General features: G+C 45.3%; 1 long non-coding RNA gene across 2 annotated transcripts; it reads left to right on the top strand.

The window, feature by feature from the left end:
- Nucleotides 1-1,025: 1,025 nt before the first annotated feature.
- LOC146274788 (uncharacterized) lies at nucleotides 1,026-10,737 on the top strand. 2 transcript variants are annotated; one of them, XR_014766394.1, is made up of 3 exons: nucleotides 1,026-5,350; nucleotides 6,234-6,670; nucleotides 7,122-10,737. It is a non-coding gene; the product is annotated as an uncharacterized LOC146274788 (long non-coding RNA). The 2 variants fall into 2 exon arrangements; XR_014766393.1 differs by having other exon boundaries at nucleotides 6,234-6,395; nucleotides 6,542-10,737.
- The last annotated feature ends 10,754 nt before the right edge of the window (nucleotides 10,738-21,491 follow it).

Raw genomic sequence — 21,491 nt, forward strand, 5'->3', positions numbered from 1 at the left:
ATCACCACAGAAGTCCTCGAATGATGAGTGGTAATAATGCCTCCACCTTTAAGCATCAAAACGAAACCATTGAAGCACATCGAGGAAGGGAAAAATTCGGTCGAAAAGTAAACTAGCCTACTATATACATGTAGACGACTATTATGTTGTCGATGGGTATTCCAGGAACACGGGGGGCTAGATTTTAAATAGTACATTTTAACGAACTTTCAAGAGAGTCAGTCAAATCAATTAGGCAATCATCATCACGTGCAACTTTTTGGGGCGCTTCTTGTCTATTCATCATGTTTGGCTTTAACATGATATGGCGAAGTACTGTACTGTATGCTATACGATACAGTTCCAAAACGTAATTGAATGTTACTGCATGGCTACTCACAGTTGCACTTTCCAGGTATTGTTGATTCTAATTCCGCGATAGGCGACAAAATCAAATAGCCTACCTAACTTGAGCCAGACCAACTCCAGCTCTCTTTAAGGTATCGCTGTACGTTACACTTTAAAAGTTAGCCCATGTTTTCTCAGTGGTTAAATATGTGTCCTTTTTCCCCAACCCCTTTGGACAGGTGTTGTAAACTAGCATTTATGCTAACACCCTGTAAACAATGCATCTGGTTCGTCCAATGTCATTGTCATGTCCATGTCCGTGTCCAAATAAAATCTACTTACTTATATGTATTCACTCTTCAACACGTGCGTATATACACCATAATAGATACACTGTAAAATGTTACCAGGATTTAACAATATTTAACTGCAATATTTCACAATAAATCTTTGTATTATAACTTTACAGGCTTTAACTGCAATAATCCCAATATCATGTTGTAATGTAGAATTTACTGTGAAATCAATGTAGACACAGTAAGTTACTGTGAATTAAACGATACTGGGATTTCACAGCATTTTGTTGCGTTATTTCACAGTAAAATACTATTTTCAAATCATCCTTTGAGATAACCCACTAACTTGAACTAGTTTTGAGGTGGAAATGACGTCAGTTTTCGCGCTTTCCCAACCGTTTCTCCTTTCCACCATTTCACCTCGGTGCTGCCTGCCATGATCGTGACTTTTGCTCTGTAACGGTAAACTATCTGCAAGCATCCAATTTAGTTGCTAGCAATCTCTGTGCGTACTTATGTTTTACTTGTGCTGTTAATACCGTACTTTAATGATTTGAATAATCAAATCCAGTAGCGTTAAATCCGTCATGATTGCAAACATTTTCGTCTAGTTTGATGGCTAGCTAAGTCTCAACTGGTCGATGCTTCAGCTACAGTAGGGTTGCTGGCGTCAGCGAAATAGAGTATGTTGCCTCAGATAAAGATTCCTCTAAGTCCTGTTCAAATTATACATACAAATTTGTAGGTTTTTGCCAGCTCCAAATTTAGGATGAACTATTAGCTAACTCTGCTGTGGGTCAGCGCGAATGCTATTTTATAGCTAAGTATTAACATTGGACTTGGAGTGAACTAGTGTTGCACAGTAAACCTGTACTAAAAAGAGACACTCTTACATAGCTTCAGTGTCCCTGTGCATACATAGGAGACCATAGACATAATAAAGAATAGACGCTGCAGCGAGTTATTTGAGCAACGAATTACGTGTCCGGCTTGGCCGTTTTTGATAGGCAGCTATGACAGTAATAGCACTGTTAAGCCTCGATTTTAGCAGCTTTCTGTGAAATTTGGAAAAACAACATGAATTTGCTAGATTATATAAACTATAAGCAAAATGTACGTGCCTTGTTTGGCCAATTCGGTCGATTGTGGAAGAAGTACAAGTAGCCTACTATAGCGACTGCCCTGTTGCCTTCAGTCGGTGCCACTTGTGTAAAATTCGCTGGCCAATGTTTTCCAGTAATATCTGTTTTATTTCTACAATAGCATTCTTGTGTCAGTTGTGTCATCAAAGTCAGTGTTATGGAATATGACATATCAAGTCTCAGTTCATAGCCGGGTATAAACCGTCCGGTGCAGTAAACATAGGGGGCTAGGCTAGCTTGCTAGCTACAATTTCAGTACAGTAATATCAAAGATTCTTGCTCAAAATTTCTCAACGTTGGTAAGATTGTATTTACAAAATGCAACAAATAGTACTGTAATGGTAAATATTACTTGTGAAAAGTAATCCCCTGAGCCCTATTTAAGATGGTTCGCCGATTAGAGTTTACTCTGCTACGCAACTGGGAATTTGACTTTTCCAAGATGGCGGCCGCATTTCTCGCGCCCAGCAGCCAATGCGGCGTCTACTCTATATTATGTCTATTTAGGAGACACTCACTGCAAAAGAGCTGCAGTTCCGGTGCAGACAGGAGAACCTAGCAGAACGCTATCTCTGTAGCACTCCATCCAGTCCAGAACCCGGGGTCCTGAAGTCTCGACTCTTACGATACTCAAACGATGCGATGTTAATATACCTCTCTGATCTAACGAGTCTGGCTAACTGTCGTGACCTCTCAGGTGGGCTATGGCTGCGATGGAGAGCTGGAGAGATGGTTGTTCTGCTAGCTTCTCCTGTCTCAGCACAGGAACTGCAGATCTTTTGCAGTGATCGTTAATGAGCCTAATGACGAATCATGGTCAGAATTATGATGGCCCATGCTACACCACCTACAATGGAAACCAATTCCAATTCCCCCCGGCCGAAATAAAGTTCTAACCCTATATTTTGGAGTACGTTAATGTAATAGTATAAAAACAAATTTAATATTGCATATATTTTTGTCCTATTTTCCGTAAAGTAATACAGTTAGGCTACTTAAAGTATGTTCTAAATGGCAGAAATATGTGCAGAAATGCGGCGTCTACTCTTTATTATGTCTATTTAGGAGACACTCACTGCAAAAGAGCTGCAGTTCCGGTGCAGACAGGAGAACCTAGCAGAACGCTATCTCTGTAGCACTCCATCCAGTCCAGAACCCGGGGTCCTGAAGTCTCGACTCTTACGATACTCAAACGATGCGATGTTAATATACCTCTCTGATCTAACGAGTCTGGCTAACTGTCGTGACCTCTCAGGTGGGCTATGGCTGCGATGGAGAGCTGGAGAGATGGTTGTTCTGCTAGCTTCTCCTGTCTCAGCACAGGAACTGCAGATCTTTTGCAGTGATCGTTAATGAGCCTAATGACGAATCATGGTCAGAATTATGATGGCCCATGCTACACCACCTACAATGGAAACCAATTCCAAATCCCCCCCGGCCGAAATAAAGTTCTAACCCTATATTTTGGAGTACGTTAATGTAATAGTATAAAAACAAATTTAATATTGCATATATTTTTGTCCTATTTTCCGTAAAGTAATACAGTTAGGCTACTTAAAGTATGTTCTAAATGGCAGAAATATGCTGCCAATTAATAATTGACGTAACAACTTATTGTAAATGGTCAGTAGCCTAGCCTATCGATCAAGGTACTCGAAAGCATGTACACTGTGGGCTTCATTTGATCTCGATAGGCTAAGCATTCTTTAGCAAATAATAACAATATAAGCACTATTAATTAAAACTACTTTAGCATAATAATGCTCCTAAAATACAAACTTGAGCAAGGGCAGCAATCGCTATCGAATCAACAGGCATGCAATTATGCTAGCAGGGGAAGAATACAAACAACGAAAATCACCAGTTGACTTAAATTTGCAATACCTGTAGACTATTACAATAACAGCTGTTATTGCTGTTACAGTAGGCTTTAATGAACTGAAAACAAGTTATACGATTTACATTTCTCAAAGACTAACACACGCAATCTCACCTGCGCAGTGAAGCGCTTGTCCTTCATATTCTCCGATATGCACTTTAACAATCACTGCTGATAGACGGCCTAAAATCTTGTACAGCCCTATTTCTGATACCGTGGCGGCAGAAATTTAGCCGTGGTGGGCCGCCACAACAAAATCAACATAGGGGAAACACTGAAGTTACAGTGAAATATTTTACAGTGTATCTTCATGAAAGAAAAGTCTATTCGAATTCAGAATGACTTTGACTTAATATATTACCTTTCAAGGTAATTCAATAGAGTCTAATATTATGTACATTATACCATACATTTTGCAGTGTTGGGTAGGGCCTATATGAAAAATATATAGGCCTAGACTACTCTATTTCAGTTTTTGTTGATTTCAAATCACAGTATCACATTGTTACTGCCATCTACTCTTTCAAATAATATTTTCTAATTTATCGGATCATATCATCTTTAGTTTTATAGAAAACTTGTTTTATTGTTTTTATTACATTAGGCTACTACAGTGAAAAAAAGATAAACAAATTATATTCCTTAATCATCATTGCTACGGTTTAAAGATGGTGTAGGCAATGTTGTTGAGAAGCACTTTTTGTCATAACTTCACATCTTGATAGCAACCAATACATCTAAAGGTGCAACGGTAATATGATATCATTCCGACATCTGTGGGCGTCGCAGGACTGTAATGAAAACCACAAATCATTAAGACCGTTCCGAGACTAATGATTGGATGGGCTACCTACCTGTGCGCGCACTGCCCCTGCACTCAATGCTTGTGACTGTAGTTTTCAAGCAAACTAGGCAGAGGTATGCTAATCAACCAAGCTAGCTGCATAAAAATCGCGGAGAAAGAGCAGGTAACAAATCAAATTCCAGATTTCACAGTTAAAAGAGAAAACAGACAGTAGTCGAAAGGGCTACCAGATTAAGCAAGAAGTAAAACCTGACTCGATATAACAAGGTGTTGTTTTTCCACGCTGGCAAGAACTGAGAGATTTAAAGGGGCTGCAAAGCAACGCCATGTTAGCCGTTAATCTCATTGACAGGTAAATTATCTGTTTTGTTGTATTCTGGGGGTAATATCTTTAAAACTCTATCATATAATTTCCCAATACTACCATGCTAGCCTGTAAGTAGTGAGAACTAACGTTAGCCATGTTTGTGTTCATTATGATAGTGGTGTGTACGTGTTCTTACATGGGGTAATTAGTTGAGAGGAAAAAACGATATTGTTCTCTCTTTCGTGGACTTAAGTCTCGGTCCCAAGCAGCGCGTTAAAGTGTTTTGTGGGATTGGCTTTGAAGGAAGGGGGTGGGATATTCCGGTTTGAAACGCTTGGAAAATAATCTAAATTAGCTAGCTTTGCAAAACTTGCTGACACCAGCTTTGTTATAGTATGAATTGTCATTATTGGATGTTTTATTACCCAGACAGGATTATTTCCCCTCTCTACCCCCCTTCCCCCTCTCTCTCACTTTCATGTAATCAACCAAATGCACCCCCTGTTGCTACTTGACAAAACCCACGTGGATCCGCGTCATGAGGACCCATTAAGAACATGCGTCAGAGATGATCATACTGCTTTTCTTGAGAAGGTAATACACAAAGTATTTTTTCCCCATATGGTATCTGCTAAATTGCATTATGCTAGTATTGGGAGGCTGGGCAATTTTGTATCTGTCTGCTTACAGCCCACTGTAACACACTGAGTTGTAACACTTTGATATCAGATCAGACAGCTGATGTTGTTAGCCTATTCCAGAAATCTGTTCTATAGATATTTCAGTTATGGCACTTGACATTTCTGTTAACAGGAATTTCCATACAGGCGGCATACAAGCAGTTTTCATTTGACTCCTCCTTGGTTAATAATGACACATGATTTGATAACCCTAAGATGATAAAGGCATTCAGTTATACATTACGGGACAATTCTGATTCATTGCAACATCAAGTGGCTGCAGATCTAATCTGTTTAGGTATGATAATGCACTCATACTGGGGTCCATGGCCCTCATATCTACAGATCAGCCCACACACCTGCAAATGAACAGATGAGAGAGAGAGAGAGAGAGAGAGAGAGCTGAATATCCTTGAGAGCCTTTCTTAATTTCTTCGTGCTCCATCTGTTGAAATGATAAAGTGCAGCCATAATGGAACACAACCAGATTAAATTAATCAGGTTTGTCCATTACACTGCTCCAGGCCCTCCATAGATGATTGCAATTTTCTCTGTCAAGCCCATTATTGTAAGATCTGTTTAGCGGCTGATGCAATTAAAATGGACTTAATGTAAATTTAACAATACAAATAACACTTCTGCTCATGTATGTTTGAGCGGGGGCCAGCTTGGAAGGTGCAGAAGTGCAATGATAAACACCCCATGTAACCATTTTTAACTTCAAACAAACCAGAGTGCTATTTGATTAGCGTGAACTCTGTGATCAATAACTATGTTTCGTGTTTTCATGTTCTCAGTGATGTCAAAGGATCCGGTTGCACAGACCACCCCTGTCTGGACGACGTCGAAAGGAACACAACACCTTCCACCTGAGTATCACATCACTGGATCATTTGGAGACGGAGTGAACTTTGATAGAGTCGTTCCGATGAAAGCATGAGTTTTCCCCCTTCTCTTGAGTATTTGAGTCTTTCTCTCTCTCTCTCTCTCTCTCTCTCTCTCTCTCTCTCTCTCTCTCTCTCTCTCTCTCTCAGCAGACCTCAGAGAATTTGATTAATTTTTCCGGAGTTGATCTAATATCTTTCTCATTGGTTGCTTCCTCCAGCTGGATCGTGTCACCACCAGGGGACCAGGATACACGGAAGTGTGCTTAACGGGAGGCAATCCCAGCCTTGTGCGCAAAGCTCCCACCACCCCTTAAACACGGGAACTACGGCTCTGTCACGCAGAAAATGTCAGGCGCTCTATTCTCAACTCCTCTATAACCTTTGATTTATGCTCTATGTTAAAAGAGAACAATTCACTGATGTTTTCTTTGTGCAAAAGACACTGTTCTGGATAGTCCAGGGGCAGGTTTGGTGCTACCTCTGCAGGAACCATTCTGTTCTTTCAGAACTGGAACCACATCTGTTTTGTGTGATATCTGGTCGGTTTTTAGGCCTGAACTTATAGTTATTGTCGCTAAAATGAAAAATTACCATAGCCAATCAGACAATACACTTTATTACATTATATGGTGCATTTCATTTAGGTAAACCAGGTGTTTTGAGTTAGAATCCTATCAAGTTACGGGGAATGTGAAATAACCTGCACTTGGAGAAAGTACATTGTTTCTTTTGATACAAAAAGGCGGAGGCACACTTTTGGTACCCCTTAATACCCCTTTTTTTCTTCATCCTTTTTAGAGAGGACAAAACAATTTACAATACCTGGAGAGGAGCCCGGGTAACTGGAGTAGTTTAGGGTTGGTGTACCCGGTGGAGGCACTATTCATGTTCAGTTCATTCCAGTGGGTATCACAGCCCAACAAGTCACATGATCAAGTCAACCAATCACATATTGCGTGCCACTCTCGCAGTTTCTGTGCTTTAACCCGTGTGAACCTTCAGGTCACAATGACACGTCCCATCGTTGAGCTGTGACAACTTTACCCAATACAAAAACAAATAAAAAGCTCTGTGGGGGGTGTGAGACAGCCCGACCGTTAAAAGAAAAGGCTTCACTTTATTTCTGTATGAGGTAAAGTTGTCGCAATGTGTGTGTGTGGGGGGGGGGTCACAATGACTGAAATTTCAGCAAAGTTACACCTGGTGGAGGCACAGACAAGAGACACAACTGGCTTGTTTATCATCAGTCATCAGAGCTTCTGCCAGTGGACATACCTCCAGACACAGCAAAAAAAAAGGACAATTCTGTATGTGAAATGAAATTGGTAATTTACAATCTACTTTACTTCTGAGACTACTGTTCAAATTCCACTGTGCAAATCAAAACACATGGACCTAAGATTATAGGGCGAGGATGGACAACTGCCAACTCAAATACTTATGCAGGTAGGTAAGCAAAACGTTCAAAAAAATGTGGCTCAATCTTTCCTTCATCAGTGGTTATATTGGAGAGGAAGTATGGTCAACGTTTCAGGCCTGAACACACAATAATGAGCAAACCACTCCAAAAATGTTTAATGCAAACATACTTTGAGTAAAGGCAACTGTCTTGATGCCAAAGTCTTCCCTTGGATCACACAAAGAACCTGTATAAGGCTTATGTGTTGTGTAGCAGGCTGGGATGGAACCTGCAATCATCACCTTACTTTGCATGTGCTGTGCTGTAAGGCAGAGCACCCCGTTTCTACTGATCGTCTATGATATGTCATTGATATGATGACAACTCTTCTGTTTTCATGACTCCTGCATAGCAGTCGATCATGACTCTGCTTTGGCCCTATCCCGAAGCTCACTTTGGAAGGTGTGTGGACTTATGTGTGTTACCAGGGAAGGGTCTCCTCAAGCATGCACATAGCTGGCAGCGCTCTGCCCTATCATGCAAGACATTTTCTTTGCCATAGCAGAGGAGTAGACTGTTTTGTGCATAATGCTGTGCCAGTCAGTTCTTGGCAGGTGATAATAGGAAAATCCTGTTTGAAAATCCCAGATGTGTTTGTCAGAAAATGAGTCATAGGTTTCAGAACTAAAAACCCTGCCTTGAGGAATAAGGGGGAGCGAATGTCTAGGTGACAGTGTTCTTGGCTGGATGACAAATCCACAGCCGTGCCATCCACAAACAACCTCAGATCCGACACAAACTGTGCCCGTTTGAAACGGAAAATGATAGCATCTAAAAAATGTTTTAAACAACTGAATGCATATGCCACTGTCTTAAATCAAAACAAGATATGCTGCAAAACTGTCAGTGCTCCCTGTAACTTCAGCCATCATATGCATTTTCAACCACTACCTTGTTTTGGTAATCCTTGGCTGGTTTACATCATGGTTCTATGGCGTCACCAACAGAAAGCAAATGCTCATGGAATGCACCCTCTTGTGTGAGTTAACAATGATAAAATGACTTACAACCCCTAACATTAAACTCAACACAAACTCAAAATAGCAACACATAGGCCTATAACCGACCTGATTTTAAACACTTTCAGCTCCACCACCTTCAATCTATTTGCAGGAAGAACCATCTCACTGTTGGGTAAAAGGGTAAAGTCCAGACAAAAATCGAAGGAAGGTCTGTTGCCCTCGCAGCAATGGGGCTGTAGGTGTGGGTCATTGAGCAGACTGATAGTGAGCAATAGTGAGCATGTGGATGTGCATTCAGCCACACTTGTCTCCCAGGATACTCTTTGGCATTGTGCAAGTACACCCCAAGCCAAAGCCCATCTCACATATTGACAGAGGAGCCAGAAAAAACAAAAGTGTTTTTGCTTTTCCAAGGGCCGAGGAAGAAAAAAAATAGAACGAGAAATGAAGATGTAGTGGAGAGAAACAGTAGTCCCTCAACCACGGCCTTACTAGATCCATATGCGAGGCTTAGAGGCAGGAAATACCCACAATTCAGTGTAATCAGGGTGGAGGCCGCCTACCCCATTGGAGTAGTCCTGGTGGAACTGATTGGGCGCCATTAGGACCGTCCGGGCCTGAATAGGCAGCACACACAAAAAAGTTTAACATTTTCATGAGGCTGAAGACTTCAAGGAAATAGGAACAAGCTCTATCTGCCATGAAAACTAGAAAAAAGTGTATTATGTTTTGTTTAGGTTCATCCCTACAAATCAGAGACTCATTTGGCTTAATTACGACATCTTTAGTTGGGATGTCCAGCAACATTTTTACTCTGAATAACAGAGCAACCTAAAGACTTCAGTTTCAATGCTGAGAAGTAGATAGTAGCTTAGATGTAATTCACTTTGACTTTGGCTTGAAGAAAACAAGAAGTTGCCTGTTTTTATGGGTGCCATTTTACAAAGTACTCAACTGTCTCCTTTACTGCGGTATAATCAACTAACCACACAAACGAATCATGGCAAACTGCAGTGTGTTCCTCGAAACACAACAGTTGTTTGACAGACTGGTGGTGTGGTTTCATGATGGGGGATAACCGCTGGCATGCTTAACCATAACAGCACTTCCTCCAAGCCAGTTAGCATGCTAGCCATAGCCTTTTGTGTCAAAAATAAAAGAAAGGGTTTCCCCTTATGAACAGCCGCTGTTTGGCTTGCTGTGTCCAGCTTGACTTTTATGAAGGCAGAAGGAGCTGGATTGTTTACTGATGCCTGGATGTTATTTCCCTGGAAAGCAGAAGTGTGGGGATGTCAGTTCAGGATTGAAAACCATGGAGACTGACAGCTGAGTGGCTCAAGAGCAGAGAGCATCTGCCATTGGTTTAACGTGTGACCCAATAAAGAGATCTATGGCATGGGTGCTAAAATCCCTGAAACACTCACAGTTGTCCTTCTGCAAGCACACACACACATGAACACACAGCCATACATGATCACATAAACTCGACTCACTGAAAAAAGGGAGGACTGGTATAGTTAAATCGTTGATTTGTACCTCTCTCAACTCTCACAAGCCCCCGGTGTCCCCTGCCCCCGCTTCCCACCTCCCACGCGATTCTCAGGTCAACAGAAAGCTCAATATGAGGCGCGTCTGGTCGACTGTGACAGCATATGGTTATCCACTCTAGCTGTCTAGAGACACTGGTACTTCAAATGTGGTATGTCCAATAAACAATAGACTAAAGGACTTACTCAATCACAGTTGGTGTTGCTTGAAATAGAATACATTGTAGTGGAGATTTAAGCATCTCTGATTCACAATACAGTTACTATTACACGATGTAAATTATGATCTAGTTCCCAGAAATAAATTATGTTGATGAACCTGTGCCACCCCCACCATCTTATTACTCATCAATTTACTGTCCTATCCTTTCACTGTGTGTGTGGAAAACAAGTTTTGAAAAGGTTGAGGAACAAAAGATTGAAGAAAAGTGTGTCAAAAAGGATTCCTGGCAAATGCACTGCATGTCTACAGTTTATTTTTGTATTAATATGGTGTGAGGTCCAGTTACTAGTGTAATACTAAAACAGGTCGTAATGGCTACTTTTTACCATGAGAGGGGCATCAAAGGATGATCATAATCATTAGTCCTGTAGAGCAATCGATGTCAATCAATAACCGAACGATTGGAGTGGATAATGCTGCCTTCACGTGCTAGTCAAAAAAATTATATTTCCCATTTGTAAAATCGAGATTACAAGGATGTCATGTTCAAGTGCTTTTGTTGTCGGAGCAATGTAAAAAATGTCGGATGCAAAATTTGACTGGTCTTCATATTGTGGGAAATCCTTTTTTGAATACAAGTGAAGCAGGTTCATGCTGGGGGACGCGAGACCTAGCGCGTCAGCAAATCGTCATCACGTGTCAAGGTTCACCCTCCTAATAGGGCGGGGTATATAGCAGGGATCCCAGGTCCTGCATTGCTAGTGCGACACACACTCTCGGTCTCCTGCGGCCTCCACCTCCCCGGCCTCCTCCCTTTTGTCTGGTTTTTCTTTTTCTTCTTCCTCAGGGGGACGCTGCTCTCTGAGATTGAAATTGCCTTGTCAATCTGTCAACAGGATTGGATGTGATATAGTAAAAAAATTAAACTTCTGTAGTTAAATATCCTCTCTAGTTAATTATAATATTCCTAGGTTATGACAATTTTTTCAAATTGTGAAATAAATGTAACATTGTAGATCATTGTAAATTCATTTACAGTTGGGAGCTGTGCTGCTGATGGGTTGGCAGGAGTGATGGAGACAGAGGGGAGAAGGAGTGATGGAGACAGAGGGGGAGGAGGAGTGATGGAGACAGAGGGGGAGGAGGAGTGATGGAGACAGAGGGGGAGGAGGAGTGATGGAGACAGAGGGGGAGGAGGAGTGATGGAGACAGAGGGGGAGGAGGAGTGATGGAGACAGAGGGGGAGGAGGAGTGATGGAGACAGAGGGGGAGGAGGAGTGATGGAGACAGAGGGGGAGGAGGAGTGATGGAGACAGAGGGGGAGGAGGAGTGATGCAGACAGAGGGGGAGAAGGAGTGATGGAAACAGAGGGGGAGGAGGAGTGATGGAAACAGAGGGGGAGGAGGAGTGATGGAGACAGAGGGGGAGGAGGAGTGATGCAGACAGAGGGGGAGAAGGAGTGATGGAGACAGAGGGGGAGGAGGAGTGATGGAGACAGAGGGGGAGGAGGAGTGATGGAGACAGAGGGGGAGAAGGAGTGATGGAGACAGAGGGGGAGGAGGAGTGATGGAGACAGAGGGGGAGGAGGACTGATGGAGACAGAGGGGGAGGAGGAGTGATGGAGACAGAGGGGGAGGAGGAGTGATGGAGACAGAGGGGGAGGAGGAGTGATGGAGACAGAGGGGGAGAAGGAGTGATGGAGACAGAGGGGGAGGAGGAGTGATGGAGACAGAGGGGGAGGAGGAGTGATGGAGACAGAGGGGGAGGAGGAGTGATGGAGACAGAGGGGGAGGAGGACTGATGGAGACAGAGGGGGAGGAGGAGTGATGGAGACAGAGGGGGAGGAGGAGTGATGGAGACAGAGGGGGAGGAGGAGTGATGGAGACAGAGGGGGAGGAGGAGTGATGGAGACAGAGGGGGAGGAGGAGTGATGGAGACAGAGGGGGAGAAGGAGTGATGGAGACAGAGGGGGAGGAGGAGTGATGGAGACAGAGGGGGAGGAGGACTGATGGAGACAGAGGGGGAGGAGGAGTGATGGAGACAGAGGGGGAGGAGGAGTGATGGAGACAGAGGGGGAGGAGGAGTGATGGAGACAGAGGGGGAGGAGGAGTGATGGAGACAGAGGGGGAGGAGGAGTGATGGAGACAGAGGGGGAGGAGGAGTGATGGAGACAGAGGGGGAGGAGGAGTGATGGAGACAGAGGGGGAGAAGGAGTGATGGAGACAGAGGGGGAGGAGGAGTGATGGAGACAGAGGGGGAGGAGGAGTGATGGAGACAGAGGGGGAGGAGGAGTGATGGAGACAGAGGGGGAGAAGGAGTGATGGAGACAGAGGGGGAGAAGGAGTGATGGAGACAGAGGGGGAGGAGGAGTGATGGAGACAGAGGGGGAGGAGGACCGATGGAGACAGAGGGGGAGGAGGAGTGATGGAGACAGAGGGGGAGGAGGAGTGATGGAGACAGAGGGGGAGGAGGAGTGATGGAGACAGAGGGGGAGGAGGAGTGATGGAGACAGAGGGGGAGGAGGAGTGATGGAGACAGAGGGGGAGGAGGAGTGATGGAAACAGAGGGGGAGGAGGAGTGATGGAGACAGAGGGGGAGGAGGAGTGATGGAGACAGAGGGGGAGGAGGAGTGATGGAGACAGAGGGGGAGGAGGAGTGATGGAGACAGAGGGGGAGAAGGAGTGATGGAGACAGAGGGGGAGGAGGAGTGATGGAGACAGAGGGGGAGAAGGAGTGATGGAGACAGAGGGGGAGGAGGAGTGATGGAGACAGAGGGGGAGGAGGAGTGATGGAGACAGAGGGGGAGGAGGAGTGATGGAGACAGAGGGGGAGAAGGAGTGATGGAGACAGAGGGGGAGGAGGAGTGATGGAGACAGAGGGGGAGGAGGAGTGATGGAGACAGAGGGGGAGGAGGAGTGATGGAGACAGAGGGGGAGGAGGAGTGATGGAGACAGAGGGGGAGGAGGAGTGATGGAGACAGAGGGGGAGGAGGAGTGATGGAGACAGAGGGGGAGGAGGAGTGATGGAGACAGAGGGGGAGGAGGAGTGATGGAAACAGAGGGGGAGGAGGAGTGATGGAGACAGAGGGGGAGGAGGAGTGATGGAGACAGAGGGGGAGGAGGAGTGATGGAGACAGAGGGGGAGGAGGAGTGATGCAGACAGAGGGGGAGAAGGAGTGATGGAGACAGAGGGGGAGGAGGAGTGATGGAGACAGAGGGGGAGGAGGAGTGATGGAGACAGAGGGGGAGGAGGACTGATGGAGACAGAGGGGGAGAAGGAGTGATGGAGACAGAGGGGGAGGAGGAGTGATGGAGACAGAGGGGGAGAAGGAGTGATGGAGACAGAGGGGGAGGAGGAGTGATGGAGACAGAGGGGGAGGAGGAGTGATGGAGACAGAGGGGGAGAAGGAGTGATGGAGACAGAGGGGGAGGAGGAGTGATGGAGACAGAGGGGGAGAAGGAGTGATGGAGACAGAGGGGGAGAAGGAGTGATGGAGACAGAGGGGGAGGAGGAGTGATGGAGACAGAGGGGGAGGAGGAGTGATGGAGACAGAGGGGGAGGAGGACTGATGGAGACAGAGGGGGAGGAGGAGTGATGGAGACAGAGGGGGAGGAGGAGTGATGGAGACAGAGGGGGAGGAGGAGTGATGGAGACAGAGGGGGAGGAGGAGTGATGGAGACATCTGCCCAGACTGATAGCATCTCTGGGAGAAGAACCCCTGGGAGTGAAGAGGAGTTATCCTATTAGAGTTTATCCACCACGCTACAGGAGAGTGCCCATCAGAGTCTTTCCCACCTCCTCTCTTACTCCTCTCACAAAGGGGGAAAGGCTAATGGCTCTGCTTCAATCCTTGCTTTCTTTTTCCTTCCTATCAATCTGACTCTCAGTCGTGCTGCTCTACCAGTACATCCAACCTTGCTCCCTTGCCGCTCAACCTCGCCATTCTCTTGTTCCATCCTTTACATTTCTCTTTCCGTCTCTCTCCTCTCCTTTCTTCCTACCTATCAACCTACTTGTTCTCTTCTCTTCTTCCGCTAAAGGATCTCCAGGATCGATAGTGCTCAGCCTGTGCCTTAACACTGCCTCTTCAGCGAGCCGGGTCATAAATCAGCAGCAGCCTCTTTCCTTCTTCTCCAGGAAGGATGATTCCGCCACAGAAAAACATGTCCGCCAAGCCGGCCGGAAAGGTGAGGACAGTTTAACTGGCTCGCCCAAACAACATCACCAAATCCCAAAGCCAGGACTACAAAAGACAAGGATTCCTAAAAGTTTCAGGAGGAAGAGGGAGAGGGATGCATGGGAGGATAAATAAGATGGCGGCATAAAGCTGTCACCTGGGGGTGCACAACACAAGCTGTCCCACACACATGGGAACATGGGTCAAAACTCCCTATGAGAGATGTTCCAGCTGAAAGATAATGTTTTTAAAAGTGAAGTATTTAAGCAGAGCAATGACTGGGCCACCGGAATTTTTCATACTTCTACTTCTATTTCATACTTCATACATTTTCATACTTCTATTATTCTTTAATGGAGCCCCTCGGATGTCTTGCGGTTGAAATATTTCAACACATTCAGACTTTTTCCGCACTAAAACAAATACTTGGATTGTCCTGGTCCAATTGTGTATTATTTGAATAGTTCAGTTCACACAAACCACTAGTCATTTGAGGGTCTAGAGACGAGGAAACACCAGAACTGAACTCTATCCACTTGGTCATCAGTACCAGACTTTAACTGTTGAACATTATTGAACACTAACAGTCAGGCCAGTGATGTCAACATACAGATTTGTATTCGTTCAACTCAAATCTGAGAGCTAGCTATCTTAATTCACTCCCCCCAAAAAAGTGGTTCCTCTAAATTTTGACTATCAAATAAAACATCCTAACTGCACACATATGTTTGATAGTGAAAGCTGGAAAAGAAGCTTTGAAGATTCCAACAGTGTGCATCTGGGCCCTCTTCTCTGTGCGCTCCTCTGTGAGAGTCTCCCCCCTGACTCCAGGCTGCAGCAGAAAGCCCCCTAACCCTGAGGCGTGAGTGAGAGCCCCCAGGTGACCCTCCAGTCTCCCCACATCCATCCCCAGCCCCTCACAGCCACAGGGGGAAGCCCCGAGGCACGCCTGACATTTTTAAGCTGTAATTTATGCATCCCGGCCACATCAGCAAGGGTGCACTTCTCAGACGCTACAATAACGGATACAGGGCGAGGGACCATAAAAGAAAGAGAAAAGAGGGGGAACATTTTTTGCTCAGGCCTTTTAAAGATCTAGGGGCCTTAGTTTGTCAACTGAGCCTGGTATAAGGTTGTCCCCATAGAGCTGGACTCAACAGTGATTACAAATAGTGCTCCAGCATCTTCAAGACATCAAAGGTGGTATGGGGAAGGTGAGTCACCCTCAGCGGGGGAGCCTGATATATGGAGCGAGGAGGCGGGAAGTAGGAGACAATATGAGGCTCGTTGAGGGGGTTTTGCGGAAACCTCTTGCACAAACTTTCAGTGCTCTGTGTGTGCCCTGCTGACCCCCGTTTCTGCTTTGGCTCTGTGCAAATCTTGTCAGAGGGGGAAATCTGGATGTTGGCGTGTTTCTCTTAACTGGTGGTTGGAAAAAGTCTGAAATCATACAATGAACGTGACAGTAATTATTACATGTGGATAAGAACATGTTATTACATTATACAGCATATCATATGAATAACACATAAAGAACATATGAATAACATTATCAATTTAAATGAGGCGTCTACCGTATCTTTGATACTTTCCCTGATTCTGTCCATTCCTTTTCTTCCATGTTGTTTTAGGAGCAGAGCTCCAAGAGTCAAACTAAGTTTTTACCTCAACAATTTATGCTTTGGAGCCAATTTATCATTTTTTAGTTGTTCATTTGTTTAAAGGAATTGAGTGTGTCCTACCACATTTAAAAACCACAAATTGATTTGCGTCAATGACACCAGAGGCCCTTTCTATTTCACATCCAAGATCCTCTCTGTCTAGCCTCTCCCACCAGTAACATACACAGACAGGCCATTTTGTCTCTGCATTCAGATAACCAAAACACAGATAAGTTTAGACTCTCGTGAGACAATGGCTTTCTTATTGCAAGTGTGGGGTAATCGTCCAGTTGGGCCGGGGGGGGGGGGGGGGGTGGAAGGGGGGGCGGGGTTAGGGGCAGCGTTGTGTTTTGGCAAATTGCGCCAGATTCATCTGACTATAGGCATCCCCTTTCCTGCCGGCTGCTCAGGTTACCTCGGGCCCATCACAGTGCAGGCTCTTATCGCTCGGGCCACTCTCAATAGCCAGGGCCGACGCTAAGATTTCAGGTGCTGGCCCACCCCTCCAGAGGAACAGGTGTCCCCTCTGTCTGCCTGCAGTAGGGGTCCGCTCCTGGAAGCATGGGAAAGGGCAGGCAGCGCCGTGGTTCTACCCCAGTGGACAGGTAACAGTGGGCCTTTGAGTTCTGGCTGAATTCAGCTAAATTGGCATCCTAAAGAAGCGGTGGAAGTGGCTGGAAGTAGAGAATAAAGAACGGAAATTCTCCCAACCAATTCCTATTGGCTTGATGAGCTGAAGCGGCCAAGGATACAATGGGATGGTAGAGAGACCAGTTAGGATTGTCCATTGTATCTTAAAAGGCTGTTTTAGAGACAGATAACCCTCAAAAGAAGTACGAGTAGAGCCGACAAAGGTGTAGCCAGAGAACAGATCTCATGAGTGATCAGGCCTTTCTTATGGGTAGAAAACAAACTAGTTTGTACTATTGTACGCAACAGTTATAAAGTGAATTAGGCTTTGAAGTCTTTATAAGAACAATGGAAAATGAATATGCATGTTTAGAAACACTGTACCATAAAGGTTAAGGCTCAGTCATGCAGTGGGTTTGAGTGTCCCTTTGGAAAAACATTTTTTTGAAGTAAACAGCCAACAGCAGTTTATGTGACATAGTAACCACATTGAGTTGGCGGCCATTTTGGAAGGAGATCAAAAGAACAGCAGGGTCCCCCCGGAGCCTTCTGTCTGCAGGGAGGAAGTGTGATCAATGGCACAGGTGTGGAGAGGTGCAGCAGGCCAGGTAAACACCTCTGAGGCCTACACCTCCCCAACTCAGTTGAAGAAAACAAATCAGTCAGAGGACTGACATATGACTGTAAAATAAAACAAGAATCTCATCATATTATTTTTCCATTAAACATTAATTGTTGCGTTCTATAATGCAGATAATGCAATACTTCCTCATATTAATAACACTATAATTCAGTTCCAAATGATGTGTCTGAAGTTTGCTTGCATAATCAATTCAGCCCGAATGAAGACGTGCAACTCTGTGTTGAGAGTGTTTGTCACGGTAGCAGAGTTACTAATCCCTGTAAACGCTTTCTAAATGCCCTAACACACGTACAATCTCCAGTCCCAGCCCATTCATAAACGTCAGTGAAGTCATCTCAGTCTATCTAAGCCTCTAGGAAGCTAGGGGTCGGGGACAAAGACATTTGCAAATGTCATTAGCGACCTCTCTGCTCCAATCGGAGCCCTGGTGATAATATATTGATGGAGACTGTCATTAAAAACAGTTTCAGGCTCCTTGCGGATTCATTTGCACTGACCCAGAATGCAGTATTTTCTTAACACGAGCAGCGGGTTGCTTTGATGTTATCTGCTTATCCAAACAGGGGAGGGCCCGCCGACTGGCCCGGCCTGTGGCCGCCTCGGTCCCGCGGAGGACGGCTACGATTAATCATTGTGAGAACTGCGAGAGCGCTCATAAATCGCCCCGCCGGTCCTTAAACAGGAGAGTCCCCGGGCGCCCCCCCCCCCCCCCCATCATTTATCAACACTCCCACTCCGGATGTAGAGTAAATAAAACTGTGGATATGGGGGGAGGAGGGGAGGAGGGGAGGAGGGGAGGAGAGGAGGAGAGGAGGAGAGGAGGAGAGGAGGAGGGGAGGAGGGGAGGAGAGGAGGAGAGGAGGAGGGGAGGAGAGGAGGAGAGGAGGAGGGGAGGAGGGGAGGAGGGGAGGAGGGGAGGAGGGGAGGAGGGGGGGGAGTTGGGGTTCAGTTATGTGATGTTGAGCATATCAAGAAGGACATAATGACTTTATTCTCTGAGCAATGTGTTTTTCTCCAGACTTGCCCCATAGAGATAGAGTGGCTGCCTAACGTTTCCCTCAAGTGGAGATGGAGGGAAAATGCATGTCCATGAAGATGGATGCTCCTGTTTCTGGGGCTGCTCTGAGTTCATCCACAGCACACAACCACAGGAAGGTGGCTGGAGGAACTAAGTCAAATTACATTCTGTCATTTTTTGTCAAACAAAACAAAGGCAAGGCTTATTGCTTGAGTTAACTTTTTAAATGACCTCCTCCCTCCTGCCATCTCACATCTCAGCCCAATGAAACATCGAAATACAGGAGGTTGTAGGGTTCCGAGTTCCACAACTGGGGTCATTAGAGGAGACTGCAGATTTCAAGTAAGAAGAAAATATCACAGAATTGTAATGAGTGTGAATGGAGCATCACAGCCGGTCTGAACATCGACAATGGACTGAATCAGGTTTCACACACACACACACACACACACACACACACAGACACACGCGCGCACACACACGCGCGCACACACACGCACACACATACACAATCCTACTCAGAAATAGCTTCAGGATGTCATTAGTTGTCATTTCAGGGGTCAGGAGTTTATCTTTGAACTCCCCCTCCAACTTTCACCTGCCTAAAGTAATCCCTTTGGGGGAGATGCACCTGTGTCTGGTTGGGAGTGTCATGCCATCCCTGGGGTTGTGTACAGAGTAAAGAAACTGGTAGTGATGTGTAGATGTTTTGCAGTAATCCATTTGTAAGGAAAAGTTATTCTACTCAACATCAACAAAACAGTTGGGTATACACAGTACAGTAGATATGATAACATAGCATAATAACACAACGTATATAGTGTGATAACAAATGCTGACATGATCCACCTACATTGTGTTGCATCAACCGTTGGATCTCAGAAGCAATACCAATGAGGGATTAACAATTGATCCAACTTTCCCAGGATTCCACACCCAGAGGGGGAGGGGGGGGGGGGTTACACGGGCCCCTGTGTCTGGCTACACAGGACTGCTGTGAGAGGCTGTGTGAGGCTGTGAGAGGCTGCGCCAGAAAGCACTATCTCCATCATCAGTACGCGCCAGGCCTGTCCTCACACTGGCAATCCAACAAAGCCTGCCTGGAGACAGATGACAGCGTCACAAAGACAACACAGGTGGCTGCAGACCACCTGGAGCAGAAAGGGCCTGACGACACGAAAGCCTGTGGGAGAGGCAGGGAGGGGATGAGAGGGAGAAGATGACAAATGGGGGAGGAGTTGGAGAGGGGTTCTGAGAAAGGGGGAGAATGGAAGAAGGGGTGGAGGGAGAGAGAGACGGACAGAGAAAAGAGAGACAAACAAAGAAGAGGAATTAAAGGATGGATTGAAAGAAAAGAGATGGACACAGAGAAACTCCCTCTTTAGCTCCTCTTTGAAGAGATTAGGATGGTTGATGTCTTGTTGGACCAAACTGACATTTTGTATTACTTTAAAGCTCAATTTTGACTCTGTTTCTAACATGAACCGGTACAGTTTAAAGTGTAAAAGTTTGTTAGAGGTGAATATGTGTCTCTTTTGTTTCATTGAAGGTCAATGAAGTGCACTCTTGTTGGAATAATGGTTGGCATCACTTTTATTTTTGTTTTAGAATCCATTCCCAGCAACAGAAAGAGCCGGCTCTCAAATGACACAATAATGTTGCTTATTTCTGAGTTGACTCCTTTCTCCCATTTCTTTTAACAATGCCATTCAACAATGATAGAGTTCCGGTCCAAATTGCGATTACATGCCCTCCTTTCAAACGGTTCTCCTCTGATCAAGATAAATCTCTCAGTAGGAAGACTCATATGTATGTACCTTTGAACCGAGGCTGAGAGGTTTTAGTGCTGTGACCCCAATCCACTCCTCCTTATAAAGTGCTCTGAACTTTTGTCCAGACAGCACAATCCGTGGATCAAATTCTTCAACGTGATGGGGAATTTCTGGAGCCAGTCGATCTTCACTGCGTGGACGGGCTTCCAGTGGGGTTTAGCCACGAATGGTTCTTCATAGGCTTTTCAGAGCTATCAGGTTCACCATGTGTTGGACTTTGAAGGACTTGTAGTTATCATTTAAGACACAGTAGAGAAAAGACCATTTTTGAGAGAGATAGAAAGAGACAGAGAGAGAGAGAGAGATATCTAAAAGAGAGATTGTGATAGAGTGTGATAGAGATAGAGTATGTGTGCGTGTGTGAGAGAGAAAGAGAGAGAGAGAAAAAGAGAGAGAGGTTTAACAATGGTCTGATTAGAATCACAGAAGAAGAAGAACTGTTTTCCCAGCAGTGTGCCTGGTTCTGTTTTAATGTCCTGCTATTGTCCAGAGTTTTACACGGCTGTAACAAATGATATGACTCTACCTACTGCTGAGTTGAGCAGTGTCCACCATCAGTCAGTCAGACTGATAATGCTCTATCCTCCCACTGTGATGACGCCCACCATGTTTTAATGACCATCACTGAGACCAGAGTTTTCACTATATAGAGGCAGGAGGTTTCCATGAAATCAAAACCAAGTCACACGACTCTATTTATATTCCCTTGGCTTCTTTTTACCCTTCTTTCTCCTCTCAACGGTGTCCTCCGTTACAGTCACTTCTTCATTCCTTCCCTCCATTGCCCGCCGTTCTCTTCTCTCCCTTTTACTGTTCTCATTTTCATCCCTCATCTCCCTTCTCACTGTTCCTTTTAAACTCTGTATCATACCCTTTCCCTGCTTGTCCACATACAACTCCTTCTGCTCCTTCACCAACTAGTCCTCATCCACTTCCTCCTGTTTCTTCTGCTTCTTCTTCTCCTCCCCTCCCCTTCTCTTCCTCTTCCTGCTCCTTTCTCCTCCTCCTGTGCCGCTCCTCTCCTGGATGTGTCTGTGTGTCTCACCTCTGTCCCCGGGTCAGGCCCGAGGCCACAC

This window comes from Hypomesus nipponensis, chromosome 8 (assembly GCF_054491055.1).
Source record: "Hypomesus nipponensis isolate SF chromosome 8, ASM5449105v1, whole genome shotgun sequence".
NCBI classification, from domain to species: Eukaryota; Metazoa; Chordata; class Actinopteri; order Osmeriformes; family Osmeridae; genus Hypomesus; species Hypomesus nipponensis.